General features: G+C 40.3%; 1 pseudogene; it reads right to left on the bottom strand.

Moving 5' to 3' along the window:
• Positions 1-23,656: 23,656 nt before the first annotated feature.
• Positions 23,657-24,584, bottom strand: LOC116638665 (annotated as a pseudogene).
• Positions 24,585-24,790: the final 206 nt, after the last annotated feature.

Here is a 24,790-nt window from a genome sequence, read left to right as displayed (position 1 = left end):
ATCTGTTGTCTATGCCTCCTCCACATTCTGGTACCTTCTGGCACTAGCAGACTGGTTTTCCAATTCCAAACCACTGTCTCCACTGAGTCCACGTGGTTCGAACGGAGTTGACTCCACTCGTGGCTGCAGGGTGGGGCTGTCTGGCCCGAGCAGCGCACCCTCTGGCTATCGTGATTGGTTCAGGGCTGGGCATGTGACCTCATCCAGGCCAATGAGATTAGGCCCCAGGATTTCCTCCAGAACCGCTCGGCAGATGTGTCTCTTTGCCGGGATTGCTAGGCTGGTGGTCAGGAAGGCTGGGATTCCCAGGGACAGGCAGGAGGGTGAAGTAACCTGAGAGCCCCCGAGGGTAAGCCGGTGCAGAGGAAAGGAAAGCTGAGAGAGGAAGAGCAAGAAATCCTGATGACGCTGCTTGAGGACCTGGAGTGAATAGCGCCTGAGTTGTAACATTAACACCTGACATGTCTTAAATACTATGAACCAGCACTGGTGTAAGCATTTCACATGTTCTAACCATTTCCTAAGGCTGCCAGCACAAAGTACGATGAACTGGGCAGGTTAAAACAACAGGAATGTGTTGATTCCTTAGCTCTGGAGGCTAAAGGTTCAGATTCAGGGTGGTGTCGCCAATTTATATGTTGAACCGTTAACCCCCAGTGTGACTGTATTTGGAGATAGGGCCTAGAGGGAAGTAATTATGGTTAGTTAAATGAGATCATTGGGTTGGGCCTTGATTTGATAGTCCATATTATTATAAGAAGAGACACAAGGGAGCTCTCTAGCTCTCTTTCTGCCACGTGAGGACATAGTGAGACATTGGCCATCTGCAAGCCAGGGGGAGAACTCTCACCAGAAACTGACCCCGTCGGTCCTTGCTGGACTCCTAGCCTCCAAACTGTTAGAAAATAAGTTTCTGCCACTCTATCTACCCAGTCTATTATGGCAGCCCAACCAGACTACTAATGCCACCTCTGAAACCTATAGGAGAGAACCCTTCCTTGCCTCTTACAGGTTCTGGTAGCCCCAGGTGTCCGTTGGCTGGCAGCTGTGGCACCTCAGTCTCTGCCTCCAACAGCCCCTGGTGCTCTCCCTTCGTGTCTCCCCGTTTATCTTCTCCCCTCTTATAAGGATAGCAGTCACACTGGATAAAGGGTCTACTCTACTCCGGTATGACCTCATCTTGACTGATGACATTTGCAAAGATCCTGTTTCCAAATGAGGTTACATTCTGAGGTACTGAGGGTTAGCACTTCAATGTATCTTTCTGGGGGGTGCATAATTCAACCCATAACACATGTGTTGACTTACTCAGTCCCCACAACGAATCTATGAAGTAGGCATGATTTTTATCATCACATCCTTACCCAGATGAGGAAAGTGAGGCCCAGAGAAGTTACGTAACATGCCCAAAGTCCTACAGTGAGGAAGGATTTGAGCAGAGGTCTGAAGTCAGACAAAGTGGTGACAAAGCCTACACATTTAGCTACTGCACAATTTAGTCCAGAGACATGATCCAATCAATTCCCTAATTTGCTTAGGCCAGTTTGTGTTGGGTTTCAGTTTCTTGCAATGACTCCTTCTTTCTACCGTTGGTCTCACCCTTTCCCGTGTCTAAGTTCTTATGAACAGACAGCTCAGCCTCAGGACTTCACTCAGACCCACCCCTTGGGGTCTACTCCAGCTTCTATAATTACTTCTTCCTCTTCCTTCCCCCTCCTTCCTCCCCATCAATACTCTGTGCATCAGCTGCTAGCTCTCAGCTGGGTTAGAAGGAAGCCAAGGGAGTAATCGATACAGAGTGATGTGTGATTTATAGATTGTAATTTTCCTAGGGGCTTTTAGCTTTTAGATGCAAGTTGTTAACCCATTGACTATCTGTCTGCAAGTTCAGATCTTAAGATAAAGAGATGAAGGTGTTCAGGCCAAAGGGAGAACTTTAGGAGCTGATGCTATCTTTATTCCTCTAACAATTCCAACAATTCCAAACAGATGGCATGTGTGGGAGTTTAGTGTGAGGGTCCTCCTGTTGGTGTATAGTTATTGATCTCTTCTAGAAAGTGGGGATCTTAATGTACCTTCAGAGTCTTGTATAGATGAAAATTGTTTCTTTAGTCAATTCAAGATTTTGTCTTTTTTTCAGGTAAAATCTCTTCCCCTTGGAATTCTCTTTGCCTTATATCAGTCTTTTAAACCTTACTTATAATTCAAACATAACTCAAATGCCTTATACAATAGAGGATAAATTTTTCCCTAGCTAACATCTATGATTACAGTAATCAGCATTAAACAAACAAACAAAAGAAGTTAGATTTAGATGTTTTCCTGTTGAAAATCTCAGCTCCTGAGAACAAGGGGTGAGTCTGAATCTTACCCCCTCTTAACTTTTTAATCTTCTTAACTGAAGCTGGTCTGACACAATGGTTAAGGACACATAGAGTCAGAGGGACTTGGATTGGAATTTCTTCTGTGATATTTATTTGTCTGGGGCCTTAGGCAGATGAGCTAACCCTGCTCCTAGTCATAATGTGGACGTGTTTCACAGTTGCTATAAGGATTAAAATATATACTGATTATAAAGCTCTTAATTCAACACATAATAAGCTTCAAAAATGGTATTATTTTCTTATTTTTATCTTTACACCCATCTCTCAACAGACTAGAGTACCTTGCATACAGTTTAGTGCTTAGCAAATGTGGAAATTCTACTGGTTTGAATACAAAATTCCCAGGTCAACCAGGACACTAAATTTTTAGATAATTGTGCCCTGAAGGGGAGGGCTATATCAACTTCAATTTTCTTGAATGGGTTTTCATTTCCCAGTGGCCCTGTGAACTGATATAAGGCATGGTCTTCTCTGTGGCTATAAATCATACCTTAGGTTAAGAGAGGGAGGAGAAAATGCAAAGAACAATGTTCTTGACTAGGCAAAAAGAGATGGGATTTGGTGTGCAAATAGAGGCGTTAGTTTTCAATAGGAGCATGAGCGTGGGAGGTATGGTAGGAGTATATGGACAGAGAATCAGGCAGGCAGGTAAGATTTGATGGAGGAAAATTGTGGAAGTGCTTCTTAATTTTTTCTGTGAAATGACCAGATTCTCTAGCTGTGAATAGGGATGAGGCAACAATGTTAGAGGTTGGAGGAGAGAAGAGATGGGATGAAATAGCTGGCTAAGAGAGTGGATGGACTGTGGAATGTAGTGTGGTAGCCAGATAGTAACTGGGGCTTTGGGATGGTGAGAGGATAAAGTGAGACCAGCCAACATGGTAGCCTGTTTTTCTGTTAGTTGAATGGATAACACTGAATGGAGAGGCCGATGGGTTGGATTGAATTAGAGCTATGCTTTAACCAAGAGAATATGACAAAGCAAGAGATGGACAAAGGGGTCAAGGTGTGTTCCCAGAGGATTGCAATGATGATTAAGTTAAGCTAAGGAAGGAAGGAAATGAGACATGAAGGACAGTGAAAGGTGGTAGGATAAATAGGATAAATAGTTTGACTTAGAATAATTCACAGTTAATATCTATCTTGGCGATTATTCTTTTATTGCCTATGTACTCCATAAGACTTTATGCTTCATGAGGATAATTACCATGCTCTTTTTTTGCTGAACATTGTATCCTGGGCTTGGATCAGTGATTGACTCAAAAAAGCATTCAGTAATATTATTTGAATACATGAATGAATAGCAGTTTCTATTTATCGAAGAGTTACTATGTGATAGGCATTTTTTGTTAAGAACCTTGTAAACATTTATGCTTCATAATAACCCTCTGATGTGGGTATCATTACATCCCCTTTTGCAAATAAGGAAATAAGATTAGAAGAATGGTTAATGGACTTTCCAAATCCCCTCTAGCTGGCTGGAATCCAGATCAATTTGTCTGCAGAGTCTACAACTTCTACTACTGATGCCTGATTGCCTGCCATGTCCTTCTACAGTTAAAAATGCTTTCTCCCCTGGTAAGGAAATTGGCCATCAGCTCCTTACCTTAAGATTTGAGCCCTCCTATCCCACCCCTTGTGATGTCCCTTCTTCCTCTTCCAGCACTACTAATGATTTTTATACCAATTCTACAAGATTGTTGTGAAGATCCCATTAACTTAGGGATATAAATGGATGTAAAATTCTTTTTCAGATTTTTAATTCTTTTTTTAAATTTAAATTCAATTAGCTGAGTTATAGTACATCATTAGTTTTTGATATAATTTTTTCAGTGATTCATTAGTTGAATATAACACCCAGTGCTCATCATATCACGTCAGATTTTTAATTCTTTATATCAAGCAAAGATGTGATTACGATTTTTCTTTACCACTTCAGGTCGCTTGTTCCTTTAATCCCTCCATATCCCATCCTCTATTACTCTCTCTTCTCCCTCTGCCACATGGTAACATCCCGCCATTCGTCAAAGTTTAGAATGCAGGCATAACTTCTCCATAAAGATCCTAGGCCAGAGAAAGAAAGGCAGTGTTTGGGTTAAATCATCTTGGCCAGACGGAAAATAATTTGAAGTTAGAGTCGTGTGCTGACTTGGGCATTCCTAGGGCAGCACCGTAGACATTCCATTCTTAGAGCAGCACCGTAGACATTCCAGTTTTGCAAGAGATGGTTTTTCCCAAGCCCGGGAAATGCACTGATGTGGGAGGTTGTGGTTGGCAACCTTCCTGCTCTGAAGCTCAGCGCTCCTGGACTTGCCAGGGGAGGGTGCCTGCGCCACCTGCACCTTTGCTTCCTCATTCTGTGCAGGTTGTGCCCTTGTATCCTGCACAAAGATGCCCTGCTGAGGGCATTCGTGGTGCCAAAATCCAGATTGTGCCCTGCTTGCTGGCCCTGTGACTACCGAGTTTGTCCAGGGGAAGGGGTACCTGTTTCTAACTGCAGAAGAGGCTCAGGAAGGCTAGTGCAGGCCTGATTCACCTCTTTCCTATTGGCCTGGGTGGGTCTGTGTGCGTCTTCACCTTTAAACTTGTGAGTGTGTGTGTGTGTGCATGTGTACACGGCTTGTAACATTACTTTTGAGAATTCAGATCAATAATCTGATGCCCTATCTTACCAACAGTGATCTGACCCTTCCAGAATTTCAAATGCAATACATCGCCAGCAAACTTCCCATATTTTGTTTGGTCCTTGTTCCCTCACTCCCACCCCCCGCTGATCATACATCATCACCGTTGGGTGTTCATGATCTTGCTTTCTCTCTCTTTAAATTTTGTTCATGCTTTTAAATTTTGTCTTTCCACTCAGTCTATTTCATGAGCATTTTTGATTTTTTGGTATGTCTTTTTGCAAAACGTAGGTTGTCATTTTGTATGCAAGTCTTTATATTACAGAAATTGTATAGTGTTATAAAGTTTTATTTTTTTTTCACTAGGCATGATGTTTCTAAGATATGGCTGTTTTTAGTTTTTTAACTGCTTTGCCCCCCTCTCCGATTCTCTTTGGCCTTCTTTTTTACATGACTTGTCAAAGTAAGGTACAGTTAAAATGTTCCCTTCTCTGGGCAGACTTCCCTCCTTCTTCCAATGTTAGGTGCCCTCTTCTGGGCTCCCACGGTATTTCAATTCTTTTGTTGCTGTAATTACGATTTCATTTTGTAATTAAAAAAATCTAGGGGCGCCTGGGTGGCTCCGTTGGTTAAGCTTCTGCTTTGGGCTCAGGTCATGATCCCAAGGTCCTGTGATCGAGTCCTGCGTCAGGATCCCTGCTCAGTGGGGAGTCAGTTTCTCCCTCTCCCTTTGCTCCCCCCCACCTTGTGCTCTCTCTCCTCTCTCAAATAAATAAATGAAATCTTTAAAAAGAATCTATTTATCTTTTTATGTTGAGATCTTCCATGGAGCATACTGACATATTCATTTACGCAATTCTGGCACCTAAAATAGCTCTTCGAACCTCTTGTCAACAAATGTGGGTCATTTACGCAATTCTGGCACCTAAAATAGCTCTTCGAAGCTCTTGTCAACAAATGTGGGTTGAATGAATGAATAATAATGATAATCACTAATGTTTATTGAGTGTGAACTACATGTCAGACACGGTTCTGGTATTTCACGTCTCTTGAACTCATTTAATTCTCGCAACAGTCTTATGAATGAGGGATTATTATTGTCACTGTTATCTTACAGGGAGAAACACTAAGGTATGGCATGCTCAAGTAACTTTGAAGTTCATGTCACTTATAGAATTCAAGTGCCCCCCACAGTTAGTATATAGTGGAGCTGGGATTCTAACCAAGGCAGTCTGGCTCCAGAGTCCAGGGTCCTAACTGTTGTTCTACAGCAGCCCACAGACCACGTAGGACTTGTGACTCCCAGTCCAGTGTGTGTTCCGTGCCACAGTGCAGGCTCAATCCTTGTTATTTCTGTTCATTATTAGGTGTCTGTTGGGTGTTGCCATGAGTATTGTTGTCCCTCTTGTAGGTGGGTGTCATTATCCCTGTTTTTATAGATGAGGAGACCTGGGCTCCAAAGAATAGGGTACCTCGTCTGTGATCTCTCAGTTGGTGGCAAAACCAGGATTTGAACCCCGGTCTGACTGACTTTCCATGCTCTTCCCATGATATCCCATGATTATCAGAGAGGGCACCCTGGGTCTGAGATCCTTGTTACTCTGATTCCTTACATTTGTGGGAAACTGATGGGCACTTGGTGGAAAGGCAGGGGCTCTTCCAGCTTTGATGTGGTCTGAGGAATATTCTCCTATGATCTGTGACTTTCTGCATGGTCTTGCCATTGAGGGCTTGGACTCTTTTTTTTTTTTTTCCAGAACCTGAGTCTCTGTTCCCCATGAACGTCTAAAATGTGGGCTCTGTGAGGGTGGGGACTCATCTCTGTTGTAACTTCAGTGCTTAGAACAACGTTTCACACAGTAGGGTTCAGTAAGTATTTGTTGAAGAAATACCGGATCTAACAATTCTTTTTTGCCTCCTTAAGCCAATTTATGTGGTATTTTCTGTTGCTTACAATCAGAGGAGTCCTAACTGATAAATATGCATGGTAGGTGTTATTAATCAATTATGACACTTTTTGTAGCTGAATCTAGAGGCAGATTTTGAATCCTTTCTTTTTAAAAAATAATTTATTTATTTATTTTAGAGAGAGAGTGGGAGAAGGGCAAGGGGAGAGGAAGAGAATCTCAAGCAGACTCCCCACTGTTGAGTGCAGAGCCTGATGTGGGGCTCAATTCCAGGACCCTGAGATCATGACCTGAGCCAAAACCAAGAGTCAGCCACCTAACCGACTGAGCCCCTGAATCCTTTTCAGTATGGTGCTTCAGACAGACATTATGAATCATTAGAATTAGCAGGTGAGATGGAACTCATTTAGAATCTATACTTGTTTTCCATTTACTGTGTAACAAATTACTGCAAAATTGGCAGCTTATAACCACATATATTTATTATCTCACAGTTTCTGTGACTCAGAAGTCTGGGCATGGCTTATCAGGGCCCTCTGCTCAGGGTCCCACAAAGTTGCAATCCAAGTCTTGGCTGGGCTGCGTTCCTTCCTGGAGCTCAGATGCTCTTTCGTGCTCATTTAGTTGTTGGCCAAAGTCATTTCTTTGCAGTTGTGGGACTGAGGTCCCTGTTTTGTTTTGTTTTGTTTTGTTTTGTTTTCTGGTTGTCAGCTCTAAAGGATTCACTGAGATCCTTGTCACATGGCCACATGGCTGTGTCCCAGGCTTGATCACTACAGGACAGCTCTGTTCTTCTGGGTGTGCAGGAAAATCTTTTCAAGAAAGTCTCAGGGGTGCCTGGGTGGCTCAGTCTGTTAAGTGTCTGCCTTCGGCTCAGCTCATGGTCCCAGGGTCCTGGGATCGAGCCCCACATCGGGCTCCCTGCTCCGCGGGAAACCTGCTTCTCCCTCCCCCATTCCCCCTGCTTGTGTTCCCTCTCTCGCTGTGTCTCTCTCTGTCAAATAAATAAATAAAATCTTAAAAAAAAAGTCTCAGTCCCCCTTTTTAAGGACTTTAATCTGGATTAAGTCAAATAATCTCCCTTTCGATTAACTGAAAAATCAACTAATTTGAGACCTGAATTACATCTTTAAAAATCCCTTCACTTTTTCCTTAGAACTTAACTTACTGATGGGAGTGCGATCCCTCACATACACTGATCTACCTGCACTTGTGAGGGGGGCGGATTATACAGGGCATGTATGCGGGGGGATGGGAATCTTGGGAGGCCATCCTAGAATTCCTCCTACTTCATCATCCCCGATCCAGCCCCAATTCTTTCCTGTACAGATGAGAAAACTGAGGCTGAGGGAAGAAGTAACTTGCCTACAAACATGGGATGTCCGGAAACCCAGCTGAAATGAAGACTCCAGGTCTTCAGCTTCCTACTCCAGTGCCCTTTGAGGTCATTGTTGAATGATTGCTGAACCTCTTTATTCAGGTCTGTACAGTCCCTGACCTTGAGGCAACAACCGCTGTGTTTTAGTCATTTTTGTGTCTCTCCCTTCACCCCAACTCCCCTGTCCCTAGCAAACAGATCCACAAAAAATGTTTTAGGGTTGATTTGACTAAAAATCCATTGGAACTTGAAGGCTGAAGTGAGCTGTCTAATGTCTAATACCAAACCAATGAGGGAGTCAGACACAGAAGTCTTAGAGGACTTTGATGGAATATTAATAGAGTCCCTGCCAGTGACAATGGTGTCTCTTCTTCCAGCAGCAGCTGTGACCTTTCAGAGTTAAGAGTCACCATGGGGACCCTTCCTAAGGGCTGGACCCCCTGCTTTTCAGCAACTGAAGCCACTTACCAACGATGGTCATGCTGGGTCTTGTGGAAGAACATGATGAATAGGTGAAAAGTTTGTTAAAAATGTCAGCTAATGACCCCAAATGATCTCTTGGGAGGCAGTGGGGTTCATAAGCTTTCATTCACCAGCCGTTTTAGGGCATTTGAATGGACTTTGTTCTTCTTCTTATAGTCTAGGCTTCTTAATATGAAATGTGTATTTGTCTGAAATGAGGTGCTGGCAAACAGAATCCTGTGGGTGCTATATGTATAATATATAAAACATATATATGTTAGAAATATAAATGTTAAAATATGAAAGTATTTTATCACAACTTCCCAGGGACTACATTTTTGATGGGAAAAAACCTTTCTGAGATTTGGATACCTATACAATTTCTTGGAAAGAGCACATTTCATGGAAATGATCAAATTCTGAGTTTAATTCTCTAGACCAGCATATTGCCTGAAAAATAGTAGACTTTTAAAGAATAACAAAGGCCTGGAAGTGATTTGTAGAGTGAGGGACAGATATAGGGCAAGAAGGAAAAGGTTTTTCAAAAAAGTGTAGGATTCTGGAAAGCATCTTTGATTAGTTATATGAATTTTCTCTTATTGTATAACAAATTACCCCAAAATTTAGTGGCTTAAAGTAAAGGACAGTTATTATTCTATTGTTTCTTCCAATCAAGAATCTAGATGTGGTTTAGCTGATTCAGGGTCCTATAGTGTTAGCCAGATCTGTGGTCTTATTTCAGGGCTCTGCTGGAGGAAGATCCTCTTCTAAGCTCATTCAGATGGCTGTTGGCAGATGAGACACCAGTTCTTGAGGGCTGTTGACCAGAGACATCAGTTCTTTCCATAGGGTGAAACTCCTTCATGTTCTCTCTGAGCCACATGAGACAAAGTGTCACTGTGGAAGCACAACCTCATAATTCACAATGTCTCATGCTTGCTTCAGGGAAATGACTTTAGAGGTAACTCAGAGCTCTTATGTCAAAGAGGAATTACAAATGCTTGTACAAAAAATTCTTTTTTGTTGTCCTCTACATTATATAAGTATTAAAGTCTGAAAGGTTGGCTTTTCCCAATCTGGTTTTCCTTAATTATTCTACTGTTGACTGTATGTGAAGGCAGCCAAGTTCATGGATGGTTTCAGAAAGGCCCCATGGCCCACTTGATTAAAATCAAAATACTCAAATTTCCATTACTCTAATAAATCTGTTGTGTTAAAGCACAAGTTCTAAGATGGCTTCTGTCAAAATGCAAATAACAATCCCATATCAGAAACTCTTTCACTACTCACCAAAGCAGTGAATGTCAGGCTGGTTGATGACAGGAGATAGAACAGAGCCCAGAGAGGACAGGATCAGCTGAGCTATCACAGTGTAAGGGACACATGGGTATCTGGGCACCTGAGGGCAGAGGGAGGAGGATGCCAACAGTGGAGGCCAGAGCAAAAATCCTAAAGGTTAGAAATGGAGAGGTGTAAGAGTTTAAGATTTTTTTTTTTTTTTTGGTAGGCGAGGAACCTCTATGGAGAATTATGTTGGTGTATATGGCACTGACAGGCCAGTGGAGAAGCAGCAGCTGGAAACCAGGGCTCCTGAAGAAGAAATGAGACTAGCTCCCAGAATCAAGACTAGTGCTCAAGTCCTTCCTGGATCCTTCTCTCTGCTCCCTGACCTTTGCCCTCTTGCCCTTTGCCCACACCTTTACCTGGCTGATCTTAATGTACCTTGTATTAAAATGATGTGTGTAGGAATCTCTCTTTCCCCAAATAAGTGGATATCTATCACTTGTGGTCTAGTGTTTAATCTCTCTTCTTTTGGTAAATTGTCCCCTGGGAAGCCATCCTTCCCACTCAGTTTTGTGGTTGGGAATGTTTGGCTCCATCTACAGAGTCAAGGGCATGAGCTGATCATCTCTCCCCTCTGCAATTGTTTCAGAGAAGGATGCACAATCTAAGCTGAGCCAGTGAGCTCTGAGCAGATATTTTCTGGAATTCCTGGAAAGAAATGCTTTCTGTCCACCACTGGATTTGGTCATGTGAAGCTTGGAGCTGCAGCAGACATTTTCTATCAGGTGGGAGACCAGCTAGAGGCTGAGGCAATCCAGGGAGGAGGAAGAACTAAATGATGCAAGGAAACCAAGTCTGGATGTTATTACTTGAGCCTCTGGATCAAACTGCAACTGAACCCAGTTAAATCCTTGGACAATCACTGGAGTGATCTTACTCGGATCTTCCTCTCAAAAACAAACAAAGTATGAATGCTCACCTAACATCTGCAGAACTAAAGGTGCTAAAGAGTTCCCTCCAAGAATGATAGACTCTTGCAAAAAAAAATTTCATTCTTCAAACCAGACGGCAGAAACTTCCTTATTACTCTAAAAATGGTAGCTCTTTCGAGCTTAAGAAAATCTTAAGACAGAGCCTCCAGGAGGAATTATATAAGAAGAGTTTTCACAGTGTATTTGACTACATTTTTCTCAAAGATTATTCCTAACAATAATTTTTGACAGGTTATTACAATCCCCATGTTACAAATGAGAACATGGAAACCTGTGAAATGTAGAGATATGGGCTATAGACAAAGACTCCAGACACTAATGACCTGGGCCCTGTGCCCCAGTGTAGACAGTGATTTAGCTGCATTAGTCAGACTGGCTCTGGCTCGCACAGTTGTTATGAATAGTTGTTATGAAAACATAGACTCCAGAAGCTCTTATGCCTGGCTCAATCTGAGAATTTCACCTGGTAAAAAGGTAAGATAAAAATGTTCTTCTAATGAGCTTTCTCAACTCTTGCAGACGGAAGGCTAGCCAGATGTTCCCTTTATAGATGGTTCACTTTAGCCTCTTGAATCATTTCTCCAAGCACTCAGGACTCTTCCTAATGGATAGTTTCAGGAATTAAACTCCGACTTCCTTTTATGAAAGGCTCTTTTTCCCTATGTTTGAATATTGTTGAACCATATCCTCTTTGGTGGGATGATTTTGGCATCTTCAGCTAAGTTCTGCACTGGTTGTGCCAGTAATGCTAGGTTGTAAGCTGCATGAAGGGAGATGCCCTGTCTAGCTTCCTCATTTTATGCCCTCACTCAGCGTAAAATATGACACCAAGCATGCATCCCAAAAGCATTTGTTGAAGAAATGTATTCCTGAAAATTGATTAGGAAATGCCAAGCAAGATTGAAAATTGAGTTGAGTTGATCAAGTAAGATTTGTGTAATATCATCAGAGACACCAGAGTTGAAAAGGAGTGCTAAGGATCAGAGATGCAATGGGTTGTAATGGAAAGGAAACAATAAAAAAAAAAAAAAAGGGACACCTGGGTGGCTCAGATGGTTAAGCATTTGCCTTGGGCTCAGGTCATGATCCCAGGGTCCTGGGATCGAGTCCTTCATTGGGCTCCTTGCTCAGCGGGGAGTCTACTTCTCCCTCTGCCTGCTGCTCCCCCTGATTGTGCGCTCTCTCTCTGACAAATAAATAAATACAACATATAAAAAAAGAATAAAAAACAACAAAAAAACCCCAACTTGTAAATGTCCATCTTGGTTTGTGATTCCCTACCTGAGGGATTTGGAAAACCATTGGACCATTCTGAATATGGTTTTCTTTGTCTATAAAGGGGACCAATGACAGAGTGGATTCATAGAGTTGTTATATCATATAAGGTGGCATGTGCAAAAGCACTTTGCAGATTTTTGGACACTCTATATAGTTCTGGTGCAGAAATTAAGGAAAGGAAATGGCAATTCTAATGTAAGTTGAAAGAGAACAGTTGATTTAGAAACTAAGAAAATAGAGGGCTCTTTCTCAGTCAATTGACTTTCATTTATTGGGAGATCTGGTACATTCACCAGTTGATGTCAAGTTAAAGAGCATGCATCTCTGAAAACTTTCCCTGTTTTGCTGGGCTGGGCCACAGTATTCCTTCCACTCACAAGAGTGGTAGGAGACAATGGTGGTGGGGGGCAAGGTTACACTATACTCAGATCTTCCTGACTGAAGAAGCTCTGCTGAGACAGTTCTCTTAACCTGAAGAAACCCCAAACAGGCTGATTTGAAGTCCCCAGGACCATGCTGACTCTGAGTTCTTGAACTCAGGTAAATAAGCATGTGGATCAAGCACAGAGCTGGGGTCTATAGCCCCCAGGACTACTGGATACTGGAACATGTGAAATAGATTCAGTTGAAATAGCTGCTTGGGCTTCTCTGAGCCAGGGGATGGCTTCCTTTCACCAGCCAGCCACTTAGGTCTGGGAAGCAGGAAGCCATCGGCCACCTGAGTCCGTGAAACACAGCTGGGACCATTCCTGGTGCTCAAAAAGAGTTTCTGGGACTTTCTGGGTGTGTATGTGGGGAAGGAGTCCTGGAAAAAGAGGAAGCTCGCAAATCACATTTCTGAAGTCCTAGTTGAATCTTAAAATAGTAATTTTCAAGCTCTTAAGACTATATAGGGGCATCCATAAAAGGCTTCAGTGACTCAGGATGTGATGGATGTCTTGGGTTTTATATAATTTTGGGCTTCTGTGACACAAGGTAGGAATGGATGCAGCATAATTTAGTAGATAGGATCTCAGGTTGTGGAGAGAGACATGCCTGGATCCAAATATAGGCTGCATCTTTCACTATTAGTGCAATTCTAGGTGTTTCTGAAGCTCAGATTTCTCATTTATTAATTAAGCATTCATGTAAGCTTTGGTTATTAAACACACACTATGTGCCAGGGTCTGTGGTAAGCTTTTTACTTACATATCAAATTTAATTGAAAGTATCAACCTCATACAATGGTACTAAGGATTAAATAAAATCATGCATGTGAAGTATCTATTCCAAGCACATAGTAACTATTCAATAAATAAATGATTGCTGTAATTATCATGAAGGTGTAGTTAAGCTTGAAATTGAGTTTTTTATAATACTCTTTTACCTTCTTATAATCTTCCTTATGCTTAAGTCATACCCTTGAGAATTTATTGGTGCTCAGTTAGTTTTCTGTGGGTGTCTGGTCCTGATTTGTGAACCAGAGCACACTTCTTTTTAAAGGGATAATGGAATTCCAGTAACTCTGGAATGCCATGGCAGGTCCAAATTTCCACCCAGAGAACTCATCTATTAAGAAAGGAAGAGGGAATAAAGGATTGATCTGGTTTTGTTTTGGGTCTTGATGTTTAGGTCTAGATTCTTAGTGTCCTGAACAGTTGAGTGGCCTTTACTATAAATGGTGTTATGCATTGAATTGCACCCATTCAAGATTTAGGTATTGAAGTCCTAAACCTCACTACCTCAGAATGGGACCTTATTTGGAGAGAAAGTCTTTACAGAGATATTTTAATTAAATTAAAATGATATCATATAGTTGGTGTCCTTACACAACAGGGGAAATTTGGAGACACACACACAGATACAGAGAACACTATGTGCACATTAAGACATCCATCTACAAGCCAAAGAGAGAGGCCTGGAACAGGTCCTTTATCTTACACCCCTCAGAAGGAAGCAATCTTGCCAACAACTTGATTTCAGACTTCTAGCCTCCAGAAATGTCAGACAAGAAGTTCCACTTTGGTGGTATTCTGTTATAGCAGCCCTACCAAGGAGTACAGATAGTAACATTTTGGCTATTCTAAGGCCATAGGTGGCATCCTGTTAGGGGAGGTATGGTCAGGGAGAGCTGATGGGTAAGAATGACCAACCATACTTGGAACTGAAGTAGATCCCATCTGGAATTGACTTCTACTCTTTGGGTCAGCCTGAGCTGGGATTCCAGAAAGTGTTTACAAAGTTTACCTGCCTTAGGTGAGGAAGAAAGCTGATTCGTATTAAAGTTAGTAAATAATGATGATAATAAGTGTTTTCAAGGATAAGGAATTCACCAAAATAGGTAGATTGTGTGAAATGGCCAGCCTGAGTCATCAAATACTTTTTTAAAGAAATAAAGACATTTAACATCCACAATAACTAGAACAGAGTAAACAACATGCTCTCCATTGGAAATCTTTAAGGCACTTGTGTTAATGACTGAATAGAATATTGATTATTCATATACAAATGTGGTATTCTGTTTAGAGCTGAAGATATCCTTCAAATGGTGTTTTCTGGGAAGTACTTCAATAGTCTACCCACTTTAGTCACTTTTATAAATGCATTTAGCCAGCTCTTTTTAAAAGACAGGTATTTTTCAAACTGTTCTATAGGAAACATGAGTTCCAAGCTGTTGAAGTATATTTCCTTTATTATATTTAGTAGATAGATAGATTGACAGTCACCACCAATTTTATAATAATTTTATTGCCCTGTCAAATGTACATTGGATTTTAAGATAATCCCAACATTGGGAATATTAAAACATGAAAGAAATGTACATTTTAGATTTGAGACAATACACCAAATGGCCCATAGATTACAAAGGGTCCTGTGACCCAACACGTTTGGGAAATAACTCCATACTCTTTCTGTCTTAGAGATTCAAAATGCACACTTCCATGTACTATACTTCTGAAAAGTCCAGTGGTAAACAAATATGATATTAACTTAGAATTTTTACTACTTCTTGGCTTTGGAGTCCTTTTCATGTTGAGCTTGTGAGAATGAGTTCTCAGGACTCCATTTTGGGAAATGCTGGGTTAGGGCAAATTTTGTCTGCATTGACACAACGCTTGTCTGCATTGACATAGCCATCAGATTTTGTGATGCTGGAGTGAGAGAAGCTTTCTGTTGTTTTGCCAGCCCATGCCACTGGCTGGGCAGGATGCTGCTCGGCCTGATGTTAGAAGCCTTTGGTATGGCAGCTTGCTACTGGCCACGGCTGTCAGCACGTTGGCCAGCTGGAGGTGTCTTCTGTCTCTGGGGCCATTAATGGCTTCACATCTTGGCAGAAGGCATTTGGGCACTGTCGGGTGATGGGATAAGGTAAGAGCTGTATACTTCCAGGATCTGGGGAAAGTTTTCTATTCTTGACTACCCCTGGAAATTCTGCTCCGCTCACCCTTCACGGGTGTTTGCTTAATGTTTTCTTTTGTACCCCAGTCTACCTCAAATGTCTTTATGGAGTCTTGCCTGCTATCCTAGTGCACAAAAATTCCCTTTTCTACCCTTAACTTTTCATGCTCCCATATACATATCAGCATGGCAATCACTGCCTTCATGGAGTTTAACTTGATTGTCATGTTTGGTCATCATATTCTCATCCACATATATCCTGGCTACTGTCCTGAGGATGTCCTCAGGGAGGGGAAGACTTCCCTACTGGGGATCCCACCTAATAGCTGGCACAATGTCCATAGGACCCTCTGTTATGTGTTTACAGCTTGATTCTAACAAATCCCAGGAGAATATGTAAGTGATCACCATGTTTTACAGCATTGTGATTCCCATGTTGAACCCTTGATTTAGAGCCCAAGAAACAAGGAAGTGATAGAAGCATGAAGTTGATGTTGCTTTTCTCAGATTAATATTGCATTGGCTGGTTTTCAAATACTCTTTGAATGATGTTGCTGTAGCATATTGATTGCTGATTTTTCCTTTTTTTTTTTTTAAAGATAGAAGCACGAATATGATAACAAAGAATTATTTATGAACTGGACTTCATTTCCTAATATTAGGTACAGGGAAACATCCAAGCAAAAGTTTTTTACAAGAAGCTATTTGCTCATGGGACACCTGGGTGACTCAGTCGGTTAAGCGTCTGCCTTTGGCTCAGGTCATGATCCTAGGGTCCTGGGATCGGGTCTGAGTCAGGCTCCTTGCTCAGTGGGGAGCCTGCTTCTCCCTCTGCCTGCCACTCCCCCTGCTTGTGCGCGCTCTCTCTCTCTCTCTCTCTCTGTGACAAATAAATAAATAAATAAATAAATAAATAAAATCTTTTTTAAAAAAAGAAGTTTTTTGCTCAAAACAATTTCTCCAATAGCCTCAGAAACATGTTGAGATTCCTAAATCCCTAAATTAAATGAAAGGTTATAAAATTTTCATAGAGATTGATTTATCTGGAGAGGTAACATAGCCCTTCTGCCTGATGAACAAGCCTCTCTTGCTAATGACTGATCTTCACAAAAAGTAGGAAAAATCAGCAACTTTTCCTGGGAACAAGGCAGGAAATAGATAAAATGAAGGAATGAAGTCTCTGGTATGCTTTTAAAGTTATTTTGATCCCTGTGTCATTTACTAGAAAAGAGAAGAATTGAAAAAAAGCTCATTGTATATTTCTACAGTTTTAGGCACAGATATTACATTAAAAAAATTTTTTTTTATCATTATGTTAATCACCATACATTACATCATTAGTTTTTAGATATTACATATTTTTATTGAAAAAAAAAAGAGTCTGCATAGAGGAGGAAAGCTAACTCGGTGACAGGTGAAAAGGAATAATGAGAAAATTCTTTTTTTTTTTTTTTTAAAGATTTTATTTATTTATTTGACAGAGAGAGAGATAGCAAGAGCAGGAACACAAGCAGGGGGAGTGGGAGAGGGAGAAGCAGGCTTCCTGCCGAGCAGGGAGCCCGATGTGAGACTCGATCCCAGGACCCTGGGATCATGACCTGAGCCGAAGGCAGACGCTTAACAACTGAGGCACCCAGGCGCCCTAATGAGAAAATTCTAAAAGAAAGTGGTTGAAATCACATTGGTAGAATTTTTTATAGTTCTAGGAGCTGGTGAAGTCCAAAGCTGGGGCTATTTGGAGATCTTTATTATTTTTATGATGATTTAAATCCTCATGTGCTGAATTGCTAAGCTTCTGAATGTGACCATACTCATAAACTCTTACCTGTCTCTCTGGTCACCAGCTTTAGGGCAACAACTTCAGAAGTTGCCGGGAGATAAGAAAACAATATGTTCATTTGGTTAATCATTACAGGTCTTATCTTTGTTAATATAAATAACCTTAGAACTGATTCTCTATCATTAAGATAAAGTCAGGATATGGCTTTGGCATATGAGCATAATGTAAATGAAGTTATCTGTTATTATTGACATCTCTGATTCCCTCAAATTCCTTGATATATAGGTACTCACAGCTAAATAACCTTTTAGCAACAAAATAAATGACAGTTCAACTTCAGGTCAAATTTTATGCAAGATGCTTCTTTGAGGAGAGTTTGTAATATTAGTGAATATTTGGTTTCTTCTTATAAGCAGTTTTGAATCTAGTGGGGAGAGAGCAAGATGGTATACAGGGATAACTAAACTTGCTTTAGGTATGGTGGAACAACACAGAACTTTATAAATCATTTTAATTTATCTTTAATAATTTTGAAATTAAGATACCTAGACAGTAACATATAAAAGGTGAAAAGTGATTTAACATTTTAAGGGTATTTTTTTTCCCCCAGAGAAACAAAAACTAATTTTTTAATATAAATAAGTGTTTCCCATGCAATATTAAATCCCATGCAGTTTACCTGGGCATCCTACATTTTATCTGGGAACCCTAACGTTGGGGGAAACACAGTAGCTTTTTTTTTTTTAACTGTTATGTTAATCACCATACATTACATCATTAGTTTTTGATGTAGTGTTCCATGATTCATTGTTTGCGTATAACACCCAGTGCTCCATTCAGTACGTGCCCTCTTTAATACCCATCACTAGGCTAACCCATCCCCCCACCCCCTCCCCTCAGTTTGTTTCTCAAAGTCCATAGTCTCTCATGATTCATCTCCCCCCCGATTTCCACCCCCTTCATTAAGGGTACTTTTTGAGTGCATTGCAAAGTCAGAAGGATTCACTGTGTGTGTATGTTAAGGAAAGGGAGGATATGAAATTATTTAGTCTATTATAAAAGCATTTTTTTCTTTAAATTCTTTAAGATGTTGCTCCATTGTCTTTCTACTGGCATTGTTTCTGAGAAATCTGTTTTATGCTTACTCATGTTCTGCTATTCACAATGTGTCTTTTTTTTTGCTTGAATGTTTTTAAGATTTCCCTTTATTCCTGGTTTTGAGCCATTTGATTTTGATATGTCTTGGTGTCATTTTTGCATGGAGTTTTTTTGTGGATCTTGAATTTGTGGGTTTCCAGTTTTCATCAAATTTACAAAATTCTCAGCATTATCTTTCAAAATTTTTTTTATATCAACCTTGTTTTTCCTGTCCTTCAGGGACTCCAATTACACAGATGTAAACTTTCTTGAAGTTGTTCCCAGCTCACGGATGTGCTGTGCATTTTTCTTTTGATTCACTTTTCTCTTAATTTGGATGCTTTCTATTGCTGTGTCTTCACGATCACTAATCATGTCTTTTGGAATGGCTAATCTATAGTTAATCCCATCCCATTTTACAATCAGACACTGTAGTCTTTACCTGATCTTTCAAACCCCTTCTTAACTTTTTTTGAACATATGGAATACAGTTACAATAATTGTTTTAATGTTCTTGATGGCTAATTCCAACATCATTGGCAGTTCTCAGTTTGACCATTGATTTTTCTCTCATTATGGTTGTATTTTCCTGCTTTTTGTGTGAATGGTAATTTTTGATTGGATGCTAGGCATTGTGAATTTTACCATGTTTAGTGATAGATATTTTTGTATTCTTATAAATATTCTTGAGCTTTGTCTGGAACACAGTTAAGTGACTTGGAAAGAATAGGATACTTCCCCCGCAAGTTTTTATTTAAATTCAAGTTAGTTAACATATAGTGTAGTATTGGTTTCAGTAGTAGAATTTAATGAGTTGTCACTTACGTATAACACCCAGTGCTCACTACAACAAGTGTCCTCCTTAATGCCCATCACCCATTAACCCCTCTCCCCCAAACAGTACAATACTTTTGAGTCTTGCTTTGTAGATTTGTTAGTTGGAACAGGAGCACTGTTCAGTTTAGGGCTAATTATTTCCACTACCGAGGCAAGTTTTTTCTGTGTGGTCTATCCAATGCATCATGACTCCTGAAAGTTCTCCAGTCTGGTTAGTGAGAGCAGCACTATTCCCAGCCTCATGTGAGCATCAAGTGCTGTTATCTATAATCTTTTCAGTATTTCCTTCTCTAACCTCAAATTCTTTCCTGATGTGGTGTACTGAGTACTCAGCTAAATAATTAAGGGGGACCCTCTGCACATTCAGGGTTTTGTCTCTGTGCAACTCCTTTTCTTTAGTATCCTGTCCTGCAAATTCTAGTTGCCTTGGTCTCTCCAGATTTTCAGCTCCATTTCCTTTAGGAAGTCTACTAACCTCTCTGCACTGTGATCTGGAAACTTTCTTAAGGCAGAAACCTCGGGAAATTTTAGAGCTTATTTGCTTTTGCCTCTCAAGAATCATTATCCTTTATTGCCTGATGTGTCTTAAAACTATTATTTTATAGATTTTGTCCACTTTTTCATGTTTCAAGTAGAAGGATATATCCAATCCCTGTTACTCCATCGTGGCCAGAAGTAGAAGTTCTGGAAGGGGCAAGTATTTTGAAGTTGTCCAAACTATATTAAGTCCAAGCCACCTTGAAGTTTTATTTTATACTACCTGCAATGAAAAGTAGATAGATTTTGCAGTGGGAAAGATCTAGATTTGAATCTTGAAACTACTATTCAATAGGTATGTGATCTTGGGCAACAGCTGTAACTTCCCTCAACCTCAGTTTAATCTTTGATAAAATGAGATGGAAAAAATTTACTTTAAACCCAGGGAATTCTATGCATTATTGTTTTGATGTCAAAATATAAGCAGTAGGTAGATTGATGCTAAAATAAATAAGAGTTAATCTGTAGTTTGTACTTCCATGAAACACCTAAAAATAATGAGATAGATCTATATGTATTCTTAGGAAAAATGTTAATAACATACTCTTAGGGAGTAAAGCATTTTGCAGAAAAATGTGTGGGATGTGAAGTGATTTTTAATTAAAAATCTGTGTGTGTGTGCACTTATGTAGAAAACACCATCTGGAAGAATATATGATAAACTTAAGTAAGTTGAGGAGTAGAAATAAGGGTAACAGAGGCTCCCTCTTTTTAACTTTAAAACTAGCTATATTTAAAAAAATTGACACATAATTTCTTTTGAGATAAGAAAATTAATAACAGAAAGAAGCCAGATTCAAGAGAGATAAGAGAAGCACATGGCACAGTTCACACCATCAATGCGCAGTAGCCAACAAGCACCAGGAACACTTATGTGTCAGGCGATGTTAGGCTTCTTTCACGTGCTACCATGAGGAAGACCACCTCACACCTCAGAGGGACTATAGCGTTGAATGAGAGGAAACTGAGAAGACTTTTGTAGGATTTAGGCCTGTGCTGGGTGATTCTAAAAAGGATTTAGGAAGTGGAGGCAAATTCTGTTTTGAGTGTTATCAGGAATTTGGTGATTAGGTATTTTTGCAATTGGTACCTAAAAAGAGAGAAATTAAAAGTGTTTAGGGAATAAGTGTTTACTCATTTTAGGTGGAAAGTGGAATGTTTAGCTACTTTTTTAGCTGTCAAGAGTTCTTGTTCATGTTTTGTTTCAGACATCGTCACAGAGTGGCCTTTTCTCAGTCATGGAGTGGCTTTGTCTTATTATTGCTTATATTCTATAAAAGTTGTTTAAGTTCAGTTGGGAACATTATGGCTAAAATGCCAGCTGTCATCTCCCTGGTCATTGTATAACTTCTCGATATAATTGAGAATTCCTCTCTCCATTTATATATATATTTTAAAGATTTTATTTATTTATTTGAGAGAGAATGAGCAAGAGAGAGAGAAGGAGCAGCGGGAGGGAGAAGCAGACTCCCCGCTGAGCAGGGAGCCTGACATGGGGCTCAATCCCAGGATCCCGGGATCATGACATGAACTGAAGGCAGATGCTTAACTGACTGAGCCACCCAGGCGCCCCTCTCCATTTATATTTTTTACTTTGCTGAAGATAAGATGACTCTACCCAGCCTTGGAGTTAATTATATTGGCATATTGGCTCTAATCCTATAGATTTTACTATGGTTCCTATCTGTCAAAATAATGTACAGCAGAATAGGAAAAATGCAATTTGGTTTATTTACAGGGGATTTGTCTTGAGATTTTTTCCCCCAGGCTAGTGCAGGCTAATTTTTCACCAAGTGATTTCTCCACAAAGAGAGTTTACAGTTGAGGTCTATGGGGGTAGTACCTGTTCCTTTGAGCATCTGTAATTCTAGATGCTGAGATAGGATCAAAGAAAACAACCTTCATTAGTTAGCTTTCTGCTGAAGGAGAGAGGAGTTTCCCAAAGGGGAAAGTTTTCTTTCTTTTTTTTTTTTTAATTTTTATTTTTTTATTTATTTTTTATTTTTTTTTTAAAGATTTTATTTATTTATTTGAGAGAGAGAGAATGAGAGACAGAGAGCATGAGAGGGAGGAGGGTCAGAGGGAGAAGCAGACTCCCTGCTGAGCAGGGAGCCCGATGTGGGACTCGATCCTGGGACTCCAGGACCATGACCTGAGCCGAAGGCAGTCACTTAACCAACTGAGCCACCCAGGCACCCCAAAGGGGAAAGTTTTCATGTTGAAAACCTTGGGAGACTTTCTATTGACTCTGTGTGTGTGTGTGTGTGTGTGTGTGTGTAATGAGGGCATTTTTATGTCTGCCACACCCATGTTGAAATAATCCTTGTTAATACTCATTTACGATTCACATTTATTGAGAGTTTATTAGTGCCACGTACTATGATTTCTATTCATTTGCTTACCTATTTATTACTAATGAACCGGCAAACAAAAGAATCTCATGAGATATGTACTAGTATGGGAAGCAAGGTTTGAAAGCCCAACTAACCTGTAAAGGGACGCTGCTGGTGAGTGGCAGGGTTGGGATATCAATGACATACTAAACCATTCAAAATCCTGTGCTCTTAAATACTACTTTCCTGTGGACCATGCAACTAAAGAAACACTCTGCATATATAGATAATTATAGATATTTGGCTCTGACTAATGTTACTGAATCAATACCTCCAGGGCTAGGCTATAATTATTTGTACTTTAAAAACTTTTCCTGGTCACTTGAATGCTGCTGTCCATAGACTGGTATTTAAAGACCACTAGTATAGGCTACATACTCACATAACTTCCAGTTAGAAAACTGTCCATATTATTGTATTTTATCACCATTTCTTCATTCAATATTTATAGACTACCTACTGTGTCTAAGTCTCTATACCAGATGTTAAAGGGTCATAGAAAGACAATGTATCTCAACTACCTTATAAATAATAGTGAGGGTCTTATAGATAAGTAAATAATGTAGAGGGGAAGTGATAAATAATAAATAATATTTATTGCTGCAAATAAAGTGCTATGAGTATTCAGTGGAAGAAGGAATTATCTCCAGGGGTAGAAAGTTGGTAGGAAACAAGTGCTAAGCTGGGAAAACTTCAGGGAGAGACTGACTCTTGAAGTAGCAGTACAATTTGGGCATATAAAGGTGTGCTGTTTTACATGGTATATACACTGATTAACTGTATATGGCTTCCTGGCTTTGAAGAAGTAAGCTGCCGTGTTATGAGAGAGGTTATGGAGAGGGCCATATGGATAAGAACTGTGGATAGACTAAGAGCTGGGAGCAACCTCTGGCTCATGGCCAACAGGAAGGCAGGAATCTGTCTTACAACTGCAAGGAGATAAATTGTGCCAATAACATGAGGGAGCTTGGAAGCGGATCCATCCCCACTTGAGCCTCCAGATGAGTTCCCAGTCCTGGTTGACACCTTGATTGTAGCATCTCAGAGGATGTAGTTAAGCAGTGTCCACATTCTTGACCCATAAAACTATAATATAATCATCATGTTTTTAAGCCCCTAAATTTGTAGAAATTTATTATGAAGCAATAGATACAGATTTTGGAATTACAACAATACAGATTTATTTCCCTATTGAGGAATACTCACTGTCTTGGTCTTGTCTTCCCAAACAACGCTGCAATAAATATCTTTAAATATATGGCCTTATAGACAACAAATGATCAAACTAGAAGCACTTCTTTCTAATCCCTTTTAGGGCTTCCTTTACATCTTGGTTTCTCAGGATGTAAATGAGGGGGTTTAACATGGGGATCATAATGCCATAAAACACAGAAGCCACTTTTTCTTGCTCTTGAGACTCCTTTGTCCCATGGTGCAAGTACATGTAAGAGAGAGTCCCGTAGAACACAGTGACGGCTGTCAGGTGGGAGACGAATGTGGAGAAGCCTTTTTTCCTCCCTGCAGCAGCAGATATCATCAGGATGGCAGCCAGGATATGTATGTAGGAAAAGATGACAACCAGCACAGTGAACATCAAGTTAAACCCCACAAAGACTGTTATTAACATGATGTTGAAGTCAATGTTAGAGCACGAGGGGCAAGAAGTGGGGGTTCATCACAGAAAAAGTGGTTAATTTTATTGGATTTGCAAAAGTTCAACGAGAAAGTAAAACTTGTGTTTACTGAGGCATTCAGGAAGCCTATGAAGTATGAACCAACCAGGAGCTGAATGCAGACTGTCTGGGACATGACTGTTGGATAGCGGAGTGGGTTGCAGATGGCCACTACCGGTCCACTGCCATTGCAGCCAGGATGTAGCAGTCAATTGTTGCAAAAGCGCCATAGACTAGTAATTGCACCATACATCCTATGAATGAGATGGATTGCTCTGTTTCTACAAAATTTTGCAGCATCTTGGGAGTGATAGCGGAGGTATAGCAGAGATCAACAAATGCCAAGTGTTGGAGGAAGAAGTACATCGGGGTGTGAAGGCAAGAATCAATCTTGATGAGTAGGATCATCCCCATGTTACCCACCAGGGTGGCCACATAGATCACTAGAAATAGTATGAAAAGGATATGCCAAGACTTGCGTTGACCATCAAATCCCAGGAGAATGAATTCAGTTACTTCAGTGCCATTGTTTTGTTCCATAGCTAACAAAGATTAAGTATCATCTGAAAAGGTGCCAAGAAATAAGAGCTGAGAAAGCTAAGACCACGTGATCCTTTAACTTAATTCTGCAATTGGCAATGATATAATATTTGGTTTCACAGTGGAGTCAGAGGATATTTTCTATGGAATAATTGACTCTGCATTTAAAGTCTATACCTTGACATCTGACTTAGATAATTTAGATC

Source organism: Phoca vitulina, unplaced genomic scaffold (genome assembly GCF_004348235.1).
Source record: "Phoca vitulina isolate PV1807 unplaced genomic scaffold, GSC_HSeal_1.0 scaffold16, whole genome shotgun sequence".
Classification (NCBI taxonomy): Eukaryota; Metazoa; Chordata; class Mammalia; order Carnivora; family Phocidae; genus Phoca; species Phoca vitulina.
Note: the sequence above shows the minus strand (reverse complement) of the source record. Positions and strands in the feature narration are given on the sequence as shown.